At 36.1% G+C, this 15,037-nt stretch overlaps 1 pseudogene; it reads right to left on the minus strand.

Moving 5' to 3' along the window:
* Positions 1 to 10,253: 10,253 nt before the first annotated feature.
* On the minus strand, positions 10,254 to 11,112 carry LOC110129120 (glyceraldehyde-3-phosphate dehydrogenase pseudogene; annotated as a pseudogene).
* Between the last annotated feature and the right edge of the window lie 3,925 nt (positions 11,113 to 15,037).

A 15,037-nucleotide genomic window follows, 5' to 3' on the forward strand; every position in this document is an offset into this window, starting at 1 on the left:
TGCTCTCTCTTCTCTTTATTAGATCCTTATAATGTGAATATTTGTTAGATTTGATGTTGTTTGAGAGGTCTCATAAAATGTCTTTATTTAATTTTCCTTTCTTTTTTCCATTCAGCTTGGATGATTTCCACTATTGTCTTCCAGTTCACTGATCCATTCCTCTGTATCATTGAATCTACTGTTGATTCCATCTAGTGTATTTTTTAATTATTATATTTTTAAGCACTGTGGGTTGTTCTTAGTTTTCCCAGCTCTGTGTCACTGTGTTCATATATTCTACCAAGTTTGCTGAGCATCTTTATGAATGAGCATTACTTTGAATTCTTTATTGGGTAGATTGCTTACATCCACTTTGTTTAATTCTATTTTTGAGGTTTTTGTCTTATTCATTCATTTGAAACATATTCCTGTCTCCCCATTTTTCCTAAAACCCTATGTTTATTTCTCCACAGTAGGTAGGTTGATTACATTTCTCTCTTAGAGAGGTAGCCTTATGTAGGAAATGCCTTGTTTGGCCCACCATTGCACTCCTCTCTGGTCACCAGAACTATATGCTCTAGTTTGCCTCTTGTGTGTGCCCTTCTGTTTTAGTGGGGCTTATTACTGTGGACACAATGGTAGGTGGAGCTGCTCCCAGCCTGTTTGGTTCCAGGTCCTATATCTAGCAATGGTTGCTGACCTGCTGGTGGGTGAGGTTGGGTCCTGGCATGGCTGGCTTCATGACCCATGGGATCCTGGGTATGTTTCAGGCCTGCTGGTAGGCGGGGCCAGGGTCCAGCTAGGGATGTTCTGGGGCTGGTGCTGTATTGTTGGTGTCTAGAATCAAGTCTCATGGTTGCTGATTGCTCGGCTCCTTAGGGTACAGGACTGGTGTCGGTCCTTTGCTTAAATTACTATTTTTCCATATATTAGGGGAATAATTAAGGAATATTCTACAATTTTGCTTTTGGCTCACTGGTAATTTATCCATTAAATTTTTTTTTCTCTTACAAATCCAAGTTTTGTATTAATATTGTAGAACTTTAAATTCATCTAATAATGATTTCATAAATATTTGCTTTAGACAAAATTATAATACAGGTGCAGTTGAACAGTTTCTTGATAGAAAGCTACATGAAGAAAAAATGAAAAATTACCTTTAAACAGTCAACCTTATTCTTCAAATTTACATATATTTTGATCATTCCAAATAATATTTGAATTGAAAAATTCCTGATCTTTTGAGAATTTAAGTTTTGTGAATTATGGTTTTTCTAGGTTACTTGAAGAACAATTTTTTCTGTATATACACAGCTACTTAGTAACACACACTTTCATGAAAATACCAATTCTTAGTTTCTAAAAGGAAAAAAAGCAAATATCGATGTTTAGCTATACCTGAACCAAAATATTATTGTATAAATCAAAACATCAAAGGTTTTGAGACTTCCCTAATGGTCCAGCCTTTAAGACTCCACCCATGCCACTACAGAGGGCACAGTTTCAGTCCCTGGTCGTGTAACTAAGATCCTACATGCTGTGTGGTGTGGGACCCTGCCCCTCACCCAAAATAAAAAAATTTACAGCTCAAAACCATAATGCTTGACATATCTGGTGTGTTTCATGTAATAGGTGTTACTAAATAGTCATGATTCTAATTAAAGGCTTTGTTGATTACTTCTGTGAAGATATAACAAATGTGATGTGTTCTTTGAATGCAGCAAGAAGCAAGTAATTCTGTAAGATATTGCTAAGTAACTTGTTGCATCACAAGAGCAAATTGGCAGAACTCTGAAGAGAGTAAAATATTGTTCTGGTATTAGTAACTTCCCCCTTTGTGCCCACAGTCACTTTCAATTCATGCTATCAGTGACCTCATGATATCTGCTTTGTGCCAAAGTTCCTACCCTAAGCAAAACTCCCATAGGAGAAACCCACAGAAAAGCCTAAAAAAGGCACCTTTCAAATGAATGCATGTTTGATAATAAAATCATAACCATATTGGCAGACCCATTGGGTCAGATTTAGGACTGGTAGACAGGGTCCACAGAAAGAAGTTGTAATTCACTGCCCCTTAGGTAGAAGCTTGTTGTACCTATTTATAACTTTGTACTTTTCAAAGTTGTATTTTTTTCAATTAATTGGAGGTGTGGTAAAGTGAAAGGCCTGATCTGATTTGCTGTTAGGTTTTTTGTTGCCCTTTGAAACTGCCAAATTAAAGAACTGCCCTGTAGGTCCAGTGGTTAAGATTGCTTCTGTTGCAAGGGGCACAGGTTCTATCCCTGATTGGGGAACTAAGATCCCATATGACTTGCAGTGTGGCCATTTAAAAAAAAAAAAAAAAAAGCTAAATGATAGGAAAAAATTGAAAAGAAAACCTATGTACTGGGAAGCAGGTTGTGGGGAGCTACTGTCATGGAGGGTGAAAATTCAGATATTTAGGTTCAGAACTTTAGTACAGACTAGCAGTACATATTAAAATACATTTTTGAATATATTAATAAGAATTCTGTTTTATTATGTTTGCCAAAGAAAATACTCTCTCTTAACTCTGGGAACTATGTTAACAACTGCAATATTTAGCTAAATCTATGCCACTAACTGCCTCTAATAGAACTACTGCATAAAAGCAGAAACATACTCATTAAATATAGCTGAAAATCATATCATTAGCATGGATATCTCATGTATGAATTATTTTAATCCAAAGCAAAATAAAACCTTTTCTGCAAGCAATTTATAACGTGCAAAATTTTGTTGGTGCTTATTAACAAGAAATAAACCAATTTCAATTCATCTACTGACTTAAGGTCCCACTGATGAATTTGAGGTCTGAGCTTTCTAACAGCACCTTGCCTAAATTATATTTAAAACACCTATATTGAGATTTAAAAAAAGTCTGCATTCTTTGTCACCTGAACTTGTACTTTATGGGTAAACTGAATGTGTATTATAGACTGTCAACATTTTAGTTAAATGTATGATGTTTAAAAAGAGAAACTGGCTATGTTTTCTTTGTTTTTCATTTGTAATGTCCTGAACACTGAAGACATTTTTGAAAAAAATTGCTCAAGGTAAAACCAATTTTCTTTAGGCTATCTCTGAATGCCTTCACAACCAGACTCAGGCAATGGAGTTCTCTAAACCTTAACTCAAATATTCAATAATAGTTGATGTGAGTACAACAAAAATATATTTGAAAGCTAATAAAGAGTATAGTACATCTTCTAACTTGATTTTCCCTACATAAATATTTGAAGATATGAAGTAGCAGATCCTTATTGGCTATGTCTTCAATGTCTAATAAATATTTGGGGGCCAGGAGATCTTATTTTGGAATCCACATATTCTGGGTTTTAATTAATTAAATTCAAATGATATGTGGATTTAGAGACAATGATATCTCTATTTTCCTTAACATCTAACTAAAAATTACCATTTCATTTGGAAAGCAGGCAACAGATCACTGCAATATTGGCAATACATATTTGTCAACAATAAGAAAGAAAGTGAAGTCACTCAGTCATGTCCAACTCTTTGCGACCCCATGGACTGTAGCCTACCAGGCTCCTCTGTCCATGGAATTTTCCAGACAAGAGTACTGGAGTGGGTTGCCATTTCCTTCTCCAATGTCAGTAATAGACAGCACAGAAAATTTTGTGTCACATAAAAGTTGTTATAACTATAGTAAAATTAAATTAAACTCATATTATTTCAAAGTTTTCATCATTTTAGAGCTGATACTAAATCTTGTTATCCAGTGTATTAAAATGAAGCAAGTATATTACTGTAATATAAAAACATAAATATGTTTTGATAGCTATATTTCAATATAACATCTGTAAGTTGTAAATGAGTATTTACAAATTAAATATTCATTTAATTAAAGAAAGCTGAGTGCAAGAGGAGAAGGGGAAGATGGAGGATGAGATGGCTGGATGGCATCATCAACTCAATGGACATGAGTTTGAGCAAGCTCCGGGAGTTGGTGATGGACAGGGAAGCCTGGCGTGCTGCAGTCCATGGGACTGCAAAGAGTTGGACATGACTGAGTGACTGAACTATAACTAACTACATTAAACTTTCCTACTTCAAGTGGTTATTCTAAGGATATAGTGCTTAGAATCATACCTGACACAAAGTATTTGCTATTGTCACCTGCTTTTAGAGATCTTCATGATTCTACTGGAAATACAGAGCGTGTTCCCAAAACGTAACCACATAATATAGGATGTAATATAGCAAAAATGAACAATGAAAGTGATAGTTATTTTAAGAATCCAAAGAAAGTGATAAATTAGAGTTATATTTCTTAAGGATGGCTTCATGGAGGAAGGGATTGGCATTAGCTGGGTTTGATGGAGGAAATCCTATGGTGTCCTCAAACTTGTAAAGCTGGATTTATCATAGTGCTTGCATGCATAGGTGAGTATAAAATCTGGTATGGATTTTAGGACTACTTTGGGGTGCCATGAGGTGGTATAAAAGCATGAATTATTTCACTGATGGTCTCAATATTTGCCTATGTGATTCCTGCTGTTGCTCTCATGGAAAATTTATTTTGATCAAGAAAAGCAGTGTAGCAGCATATGGAAAGCATAGGTCCCTGAATCAGCTGGCCATAGTTTTAAATCCCACTTCTGCAGTTTGATGCAAATTGCTTAAATTTTTTACATTTTTTTGTATAAGATTCTGTTTACTTGCTCATTCAGCAAATATTTATTATTGGTCTATTTTGCACCAGGTACTATGCTAAGTTCTGAAGATTAACTAAATAAGACACATAGACCCACATGCAATTCAGTCTCTGAAAGAGAAAATTATAAAATTATACCTACCTCATAGGGTTGTATTGAAAATTAGAAGTGTTATAAATTCATGTTGTAAAATCATAAAATGTAAATACAACACTATATTTAAATTCTATGGCATCATGTCTAGCCTATAGTAGGTCCCCAATAAATGGTAACTGATACTATTGTTACAAACTCTTAAAGGTATTTTAAAGATTCTCAAGTGATCCTAATATAGAGACAGATCTAGAGCAGTGGTTCTCAAACTAAATTTCATATTAGAATTATTTTGGGGAGTTTATAAACTACTGATCATGGCCCCACCCCCAGAAATTGATTTACTTGAACTCAGGAGTGGCCTGGCTTTTGGCTTTTTAAAAATCTCCTCGGGTAATTGTATATTGCAGCCATGGTTGTGCACAACTGAGAAAATACCAAGTGTGCAAATCTGCCAAATATAATGCATTTGACTTTTCGTTTTCATTTTCTGCTTACATGTTCAATGATAGTATTTATTAGAAATTTTGACAAATGCAACTTGATAATGACAAGACTTCTCATATAACATAAAATGGGAGAAAAATAAGGAAGATGCACCTGTTCATTTAATTATGTGTAGAGTTACAGGGATAGAATACATGGAGACAGGTTTGATTAGCAGAGCTGGAGAACATCTGCCTGTTTACACTGTAACAGGAATTAAGGTGAGGGTGTTATGTTACTGTTGTCATCCTTGTTATTATCATTTCAGCACTGTTTATTGAGTTTTACAGCCAGAAATTAAGAAAGTGTGTGTGTATGTGTACACTTCTCATAACAATCCTATACCTAATTTAATATTATTTAGAGATGAGTAAAAAGATATTTATGATAAATAAATTGACCATGTTTATCAGCCTAGTTACTTTCAAAGTCTGGATTTAAAACCAGTTCTGCCTGACTTTAAAACATGCATGCTTAGCTACTTTATACTGTCTAATAAAGAAATGACACTTTACTTATATTTTAGAGTGCCTTTCCTTGTTATAATCAGAAATATTCTTTCATTCTCTTGTATGTCATCTGTCTTTGAAATTGTTGCTCTTCTAGTTTCCCAGTGTATTCTATGCTTTCATTGTGACACTTAGGCTGGCGTTCATCTCCAGTTTTATCTGATACTTAGTATCTGCTTTAATACTTAAACAAATGTAAATATGATTATTCTGTATTACAAATGGTGTTAATGGTGACATCCTTCAAAATGACTTATGCCAGCACACCCCTGAGGCTCATATATTGTGACTATCCAGAACTTTGTTGTTCAGGTGCTCAGTCATGTGCAACTCTTTGCAACTCCATGGACTGCAGCACGCCAGGCTTCCTTGCCCTTCACCATCTCCCATAGATTGCTCAAATTTACGTCCATTGAGTCTATGATTCCATCCAGCCATCTCATTCTCTGTCGCCCCTTCTCCTCTTACCCTCAATCTTTCCCAGCATCAGGGTCTTTTCCAGTGAGTTGACTCTTCACATCAGATGGCCAAAGTATTGGAGCTTCAGCATCAATCCTTCCAGTGAATATTCAGAGTTGATTTCCTTTAGGATTGACTGTTTCATCTCCTTGCCATCCAAGGGACTCTCAAGAGTCTTCTCCAGTACCACAGTTCAAAAGTATCTATTCTTCAGTGCTCAGCTTTCTTTATGGCCCAACGCTCACATCCATACATGATTACTGGAAAAGTCATAGTGTTGACTATATGGACCTTTGTTGATAAAGTGATGTCTCTGCTTTTTAATATGCTGTCTAGTTTGTCATAGCTTTTCTTCCAAGTAGCAAGTATCTTTTAATTTCATGGCTACAGTCACCATCCACAGTGATTTTGGAACCCAAGAAAATAGTCTGTCACTGTTTCTATTGTTTCCCCATCTATTTGTCATGAAGTGATGGGACTGGATGCTATGATCTTAGTTTTTTGAATGTTGAGTTTTAAGCCAGCTTTTTCACTCTCCTCTTTCACTTTCATCAAGAGGTTCTTTAGTTCCTCTTCGCTTTCTGCCATAAGGATGGTGTTATCTGCATATCTGAGGTTATTGATATTTCTCCTGGCAATCTTGATTCCAGTTTGAACTTCATCCAGACCAGCAAAACCATTTTTATAGGGTATTTCATAAAACACAGAGGATAAAATATTGCTTTAGATTCTTTAATGTATAATGAAGGCTTTGGGGATTTCTATTTACACTGAATTAAAGAAAGAGAACAGCAGTAGAATTGTAGCAAGATTTGCTTATCCTATCCCTCTCTACTTTGGTATCAGCTATTTTAATGGTTTCCAGTGACACAAAGGGGCTTCCCTGGTGGCTCAGTGGTAAAGAACCCGCCTGCCAACACAGGAGATGCAGGTTCTTGAAGACCCCTGGAAAAGGACATGGCAACCCACTCCAGTATTCTTGCCTAGGAAATCCCATGGACAGAGAAGCCTGGCGGGCTACAGTCCATGGGGTCAAAAAAGTCAGACACGACTCAGCGATTAAACAATATATGGGATATATGCACCTCTGAAAAGAAAAGCATCATGGGACTTCATCCCTAAAGAATGGAAGGAACATTTCTTAATACAGAATTTTTTCCCTCTTCCCTCTCCCCTCTCTTTCCTTCCTTTCTCTCTTTTTGCTACTGTATGATTCAATTTTTATTATGAGCAAGTCAGACAAAATTAATCTATGGTGATAGAAGTTAGAATAGTGATAACTTCTAAAGGTTATGTAGTAACTGGGAGGAACATGAAAGAAACTTCTAGGTGATAAAAATGTACTATATCTTGATTGAGGTTAAGTTTATATGAATAGCTTTACATGTATATGTAAAAGCTTAACATTATATGTATATACATATATATCAAGCTCTTTCTGAAGATGCATGTACATTATTGAATATAACCTTTACAGCAACAGAATAAAAATTTATAACTTAGATAATATCTATTTCTTTATTTCTTCTTGCCTATTTAATACAGATTTCTAAGTTGCTACAAACTTCCACAAAATAATGATTAATTTATACATCTTTTAAAAGGATCTAAATTTCTACCCATACTTGACATTTTCATATATGCTAAGATTTATTATTCACAACTGAAAAAAATATGGATAATATGGAATAAACTGAAAAAATGGAAAAAAATGTGTCAGGAATCTGACATAGAAATGAGTACTTACAAACATTGGCATGCTTATTTTGACATTCACTCAGTGATATCTATTAACATCAAGCACCCTGGAAATTTCAGTTTTGTAAATTTACCCCCATATGGTCATGTCCTTCATTAAACTAATACTTAAATTGATTAAAACTCATCTCTCTCATTTCTTATATTTTAAATATACAACATATTTTAAGTGGACCAAATGATGTCCTTAGCCAAATACCAAATAAAAAGGGCCATTATTAATCAGCCTCCTCTAGGTGCTCTGTCTCTACCCCTTGTTTGCCACAGCTCTAATTCTGGCTTCCTGAAGACCTTTTAATTCTTTCTCTCACCAGAGATTTTTACTGATTTTGTGTTATGCTCTCTAGTCCCTGATCCAAAATTACTTTTGCCCCAATGATTACATCCTCTCTTGCTTCTCAGAAAGAAATAACATGGTATAAGCCTACCACTCTTTTTCTGGAGAAAATTCAGGGAAAAAAAAACCCTCAGTTCATGTTAAAGAAATAGAGGGTTCAAATATTTTTCATCAACATCATTCACCCATCCAGACTGTGAAGAGGACAATAGTGGTATTTATTGGGAACAATAGAAATATAGAAAATATAATAGCTAATTTACAATGGAATAAATGCCAATAATCACTGGGAAATAAGATGAAAATGTGTTTGTATTCTGCATTATTAATGAAATTCTGATATTAATATTCCAGTGTATAGAAATCACTGCTTAGGTTAACCCTCTAGGATTTCAGATAGTATTGAGCAGGACCAAGATATTAATAAAATTCTTAGGAGTTAACTATCTATGTCTTAATTTGAATTGTAGCATACTGCATTCACTTTTCTGCTTAAAGAAAACCACATTCTTCCATCTGTGATTAGTGTCCCTCAATTTCATGTATTCAGTTCTGAAATTTTATGAGAGACATGAAGCTAGCCTAACTATACATTTTTCTTATTCTTAGAGGTCTCATGACTTAATTCTTCACACCCACAGCCTTGATGATAAGTGGTGTCTGCCTTAAGTGTGCTTCAATTCAGAAATTATATTAAAGTCAGAATATTTTTTTTTTACTAGCTGTGAACTTTAAAAAGAAATAGGTCTTTCTCCTCTACATATAGAAGTGTGTTTTATTAACATTTTGGCAATATAAACATGTATATTAGAAATATTTATCATCCTAGATTTGGTTCACTATAGCAAGCATTTATTGAATGTGTACAGAAGCCAGGTGAGACACTTTGCTATGAATGCATATTTTCTCTCTATGCACTGTGTTGTTAGTCTCTCTACTATGAACATCAGTATTGGCAATCACAGTTTTCTCAGCTATCTAATCACATTTAGAGAAGCAACCGCAGCTTCCTTCTAAATTTCTGGATAATTTTAATGTGCAAACTTTATTCAACAAATTGTCTCTTTATACACCTTCTAAAGGGTAGTATTCAAATTTAGTAGTATTCATTTATTATAGAAAAATATGCTTAGAGAAGATGTTAAAATTGTTAATAACCCCTCTTCAATTAGATGTCACAGTTTAGAATTCTATGAGCATACTTGTCAAATGATCTCTCTCTCCTTTTGAGGAGTGGTATGTGGAAACAGAAACCCAAAGAATACAAACAAACAGAACATGAATGTTTCAGTAAATTCTAGGGATGGAAAAATTTCTGTTCGTTATTGATTCCAATTCTATATACAATTGGTATTCTAGATAAATGATAGTAACTTCTTTTGCCAATTTAGGCTTTGAGATTTTTCCTAATCAAGCAGGGTAGGCTATTTAAATAGAAGTACACACATACACACACACACACACACACGCACACACACACACACCATAACAGCACAGGCCTTCAGAGTCACATTTTGATCCTATTCTTGGATCTGTAGTTTTCTAACTTCAAGTAACTTTGCTCAGTATCAGTTTTCTAATCTATAAAAATGGATACAAAATGCATCATTCAGTGGGTTAACATGAAAGGTAAACAAGACAAAAATATGTGTGTAGCAGAGTGAAAATATACAGTTCAAAAGTTGGTAACAGAATTTCTCTCCTGAAAGGAATCGTCTTTATTTAGAAAGAGTAAAGTACTTACTTAGGCTGGGTATTTTCTATTGATGGCACATAACTAGGTAAGGCTCACTAAGTCCCTCCTCTTCTTCAGGGTTTCTGAGATGGAAAGATATGGATACTCTCAGTATGTTGGAGTGATCTAGTTGAGGTGAGTATCCCAACAGCTGAGGGCCTCTCTCATGCTCTCAGTGGGGCTGGAGATCCAGGGTGCTCTCATTCCCCAGAGGCTATGTGGACCATGAGGCCCACTACCCTGTCTGTAGCCAAGTTCATTGTCATACCAGGAAATGAGCTTACAAGGTGGATGTTAAGGGCAATGCCAGCCTCAGCATCCAGGGAGGAAGAGTGGGTGTCACTGCTAAAATTAAAATAGAAAACTTGGTTTTCAGTATAGCCTAGAATGGTCTTTAGCGAGCCTTCCAGTGCCTGCTTTACCTCTTCTTGATACCATTGTATTTAGCAACTTTCTCCAGGCAGTGGGTCAGATCTACATCAGACACACTGGGATGGAGACATGGAAGGCCATGCCATTCAGAACTTCCCATTCAGCTCAGGACTGATCTTGCTCCAAAGCCTTGGCTGTGCCAGTGGAAGCAGGGATGATGTTCTGGGAAGTTCCTCATCTATCCCAGGACAGTTTCCCCTGGGGCACATCATGATCTTCTGGCTTGCAGTGATGGTATGAACTGTGGTCATGAGTCCCTCTACAGTGACACTGACCAGGTGTGTCAAGCAGGTGGTAGTGCACGTGGCATTTCTGACCATCTTGAGGGAGTTGTACTGCTTATGGTTTATGCCCATCACAAATATGGGAAATCAACAGAAGGGACAGTGATGATTAGCCTTTTGGCTAACCCTTCATTTGAGCCCCAACCTTCTCGAAGGTAGTGAGGACACCAGTGGACTCTATAACATACTCAGTACCAGTGGCACTCCATTTGATATTGACAGAATCTTGCTCCTAAAAAATGGAAGTGGGCTTTCCACTGATGGCAAGCTTCCTCTTCTCAGACTGGACTGTGCCACTGAACTTGCCATGGGTGGAATCATCACACTGGAACATATAAATCATGTAGTTGAGGTCAGTGAAGCAGTCATTGATGGTAATATTTACTTTACCATAGTTAAAAGCAACTCTGGTGAGCAAGTGCCCAATACAGCCAAATACATCTTGGGGAATTGGCTGGCATAGCACAAGCAAATATGGCTGGCTGTTGAATGGGAAGGAGCAGAGAGACTAAACTCTTCAGGTATGAAGATAAGGTCCTGAAACCAGGTTTAAGAAAAAGTACTCTTGCCTGGAAAATCCCATGGACGGAGGAGCCTGGTAGGCTTCAGTCCATGGGGTCACGAAGAGTTGGACACGACTGAGTGACTTCACTTTCACTTTTCACTTTCATGCATTGGAGAAGGAAATGGCAACCCACTCCAATGTTCTTGCCTGGAGAATCCCAGGGACAGGGGGAGCCTGGTGGGCTGCCATCTGTGGGGTCGCACAGAGTCAGACATGACTGAAGTGACTTACCAGCAGCAGCAGCAGCAATAGAAAATAATTAAAACTCTGCTTGATAAGTGGATAGACTTCCTGGGTCACGAGGAGAAAGGAAAGAGATAATCAATTGAAATTATGGAATTCTAAGCTATGGGGGCTTCCCAGGTGGCGCTAGTGGTAAAGAACCTGCCTGCCAATGCAGGAGACATAAGAGATGTGGGTTCAATCCCTGGGTCAGGAAGATCCCCTGGAGAAGGGCATGGCAACCCACCCCAGTATTCTTGCCTGGAGAATCCCATGAACAGAGGAGCCTGGTGGGCTACAGTCCATAGGGTTGCAAAGAGTTGGACATGACTAAAGTGACTTAGCAAGCAAGGTATGGAAAAGTGAAAGTGTATGGAGGAGTAGGTGGTTCTAAAACATTCAGTGTTAGGGTAGGCAAAGGCTCTTAAGAACATAAATAATTAATTTAAGTTCTTGCTGTTCTTGCCATATAAAATTCTTCTATCTGCTCGTGGTGGTGGTGGTTTAGTAGTTAAGTCGTGTCCGACTTGTGACTCCATGGGCTGTAGCCAGCCAGGCTCCTCTGCCCAGGGGATTCTCCAGGCAAGAATACTGGAGTGGGTTGCCATTTTCTTCTCCATCTACCTGCTCATATCTTTAGTAAAGTATGCTATACACAAAAATGCCTGTTGTAAATAATTATAAATGATTTAGTTCAGAGAAGAAGAAAATATTGGTATATTACAGAATAAGAGTCAGATGTCAGTAAAAGCAGGGCCTTAAAGTTAAAAGTTTAAAAAAAAAATAGTAAACCCCTAGAAGGACAGGAATCTTGGGGAGAATGTTCAGCTACAAGGAAGGAATAATATATGCTTAAATTAATTTATCTAAATGTAGGTAAATGTTGGATTGTACTCTAGGAATGATTGAACTAAAGTGAGAAAAAGAATTAATAGAGTTTAAAGTATCACCTTTCATTTTTCCATAATTGAAATTAGTTGGTCCCTCCTTCACCCTTCCAAAGGAAAATTCATATGCATGGCTACCACCTGTAGAACCTCAAGAAACCTCTAGTTTCTTGAAGGTAGAGGACATTCAATATTAATTGCTAGATTCCTATTGTTCATCAAGACCTAGCATGAAATAGTTAAATGAACTACAGTGACCTTTCAGTCTGAAAGCTGAATATGGTGCCCCAACAACATGAGAAGATAGAGAAAACCTGGAAATATAGTATAGACTTACTTTGCAGACATTGTGGGCTTGGTTCCAGAATGAATATTGCAATACAGCAAGTCCCCAGCACACATAAAATTTATGTTTATACTATACTGTAGTCTAATAAATGTGCAATAGCATTATGTCTAAAAAATATATATGCCTTAATTAAAGAAAATACACTATGTCCTTCCCAGTAGAGAAAGGAATGTAAATCAAGTACACACTATGTATTCACCACTTCAAATGCATCTCCTCAAAAGCATTATTTCCCTTCACAAATAATTACTGTCTCATAGGGTAGAAGAATGGAGAGGGGCACGGCAACCCACTCCAGTATTCTTGCCTGGAGAATCCCTATGGACAGAGGAGCACAGCAGGCTATAGTCCATAGGTTTGCACAGAGTCGGACGTGACTGAAGCGACTTAGCATGCATGTATGCAGAGTAGAAGAAAACGAATATTATAGTTTTGCTTTGCTGGCAATTTCCCTTTATATTAACAGTATTTTGAAAAAAATTATTATTTTAGAAATTTTTTGAATATTTACAGTTTCTACAAAAACAAAAAATCTTGCCTGTGTGTCAGAGATACGAAATTCAGCAGTGAAACGAGTACAAGATTATTATCAGCCAGATTCTTCTTTACCCTTCCTTAGGAAATCCTTATTTTCAAGACTGATTTAGTTATTGCAAAAATCCGTTTCTACTTTTTCACTCCGTGTAGAATTTTAAGTGTGTGTTTTTCTGTTTTGAGTAAAGCTAAATATTTACCTATCCCATGACTCAGCTACTCTATTTTTTGTTGTTTCAGTTGCTACGTCGTGTTGGACTATTTCTGACCCCATGGACAGTAGCCCGTCTGGCTTCTCTCTCCATGGGATTTCCCAGGCAAGAATACTGGAATGGATTGCTATTTCCTCCTCCAGGGGATCTTCCCTACCCAGGGATCAAACTCAGGTCTCCTGCATTGGCAGGCTGAGCCACTGGGAAGTCTGTTATTCCTATGTACATATAAATCTCAGAGAAAAGAGGACATATGTACACTAAAAACAAGTACTGACAGCTTCTTAACAGCTTTATTCATTGTAGGCCCAAACTGGAAATAATCTAATTGCCCATCAAAAGTATAATGTATAAATAAGTTGTGGTATACACTGTATAATATTAAATAGAAATGAAAATGAATAAAATACTTCATTAAATACTTTAATATTAAAAATATAACTTTGAGTGAAAGAAGCAGCACAAAAAATAACATTGCATAATATCATTTTTATGAAATTAAAAAGCCGGCAAGATTAATGTGTTGTAACTGAATTCAAAATAATGACTTCTTCTGGGGAGGGTGTCTATAATGGGGAGAGAGATATCTGGGGTTAGAAGGACATGAAGGAACCTGATAGAGTATAGTTATTGTTCTATACCATCACCAGTATATGTGTCATAGGACTGTACACTAATATTCCTGTACTTCACTCACTTTACAGATTTTACTCATTTCATTTTTTTTTCTATAAGATTTTACTCATTTCAAATTTTTAAAAAATTATGACATGAAACTCTGACTAGAAAACTCGGCAAATGTTGAAAGACTAGCAAATTTAAGACAAAGAAAAACTTGCCAAATTTGAAGCAAATATGGTGCCCATTTGTTAATTTCATTCATATGCTCATAACTTTGATTCTCTGACAACCTGTTTTATTGATATTATTATTGCTATTTTTATATGAAATAAGCACATTTCTACCAGTTTTCATTCCCTCATAGGAAACTTTGTGCACCAGAAATAATACTAGATTCTGGTCTAGATTTGAGTTTGAATACTTGTTCCTCCATGTACAAGCTGGTTGGCTTTTACACTATTTCAAAATTATAATTAAGTTAAATTATTCTCATTGTATAGAAGAGGAGAAAAAATTTCCTTTAATTAGAGTGCCTTAAGATGAATAGTATAAACATATTGATAGTTTTTTCCAGTCTTCTTTTCCTGTACATTATATTTTACCTAGCCATTATACTTTGCATTTAATGCTGTAATGGATTTCAATTTACATTTTCAGCATTATCACTTTGACATGTCACTCAGCAGCCATTGCAATTAATGTTTTTGCGTCATACACTTCTATAACTACCATTTCAAAATCATCACATGACCGCATTTTCTTTTTTTGCTTTTTGCAGAGAAGACCTTACTATATTCTGATTTTTTCTTTCTTATTTATATGTTTAATTTTATCTTTGACTCTCCCCATATGAATGTAATTTTCATGAGAGAGAATGC

The sequence above is a fragment of the Odocoileus virginianus genome, unplaced genomic scaffold (genome assembly GCF_023699985.2).
Source record: "Odocoileus virginianus isolate 20LAN1187 ecotype Illinois unplaced genomic scaffold, Ovbor_1.2 Unplaced_Scaffold_1, whole genome shotgun sequence".
Lineage (NCBI taxonomy): Eukaryota > Metazoa > Chordata > Mammalia > Artiodactyla > Cervidae > Odocoileus > Odocoileus virginianus.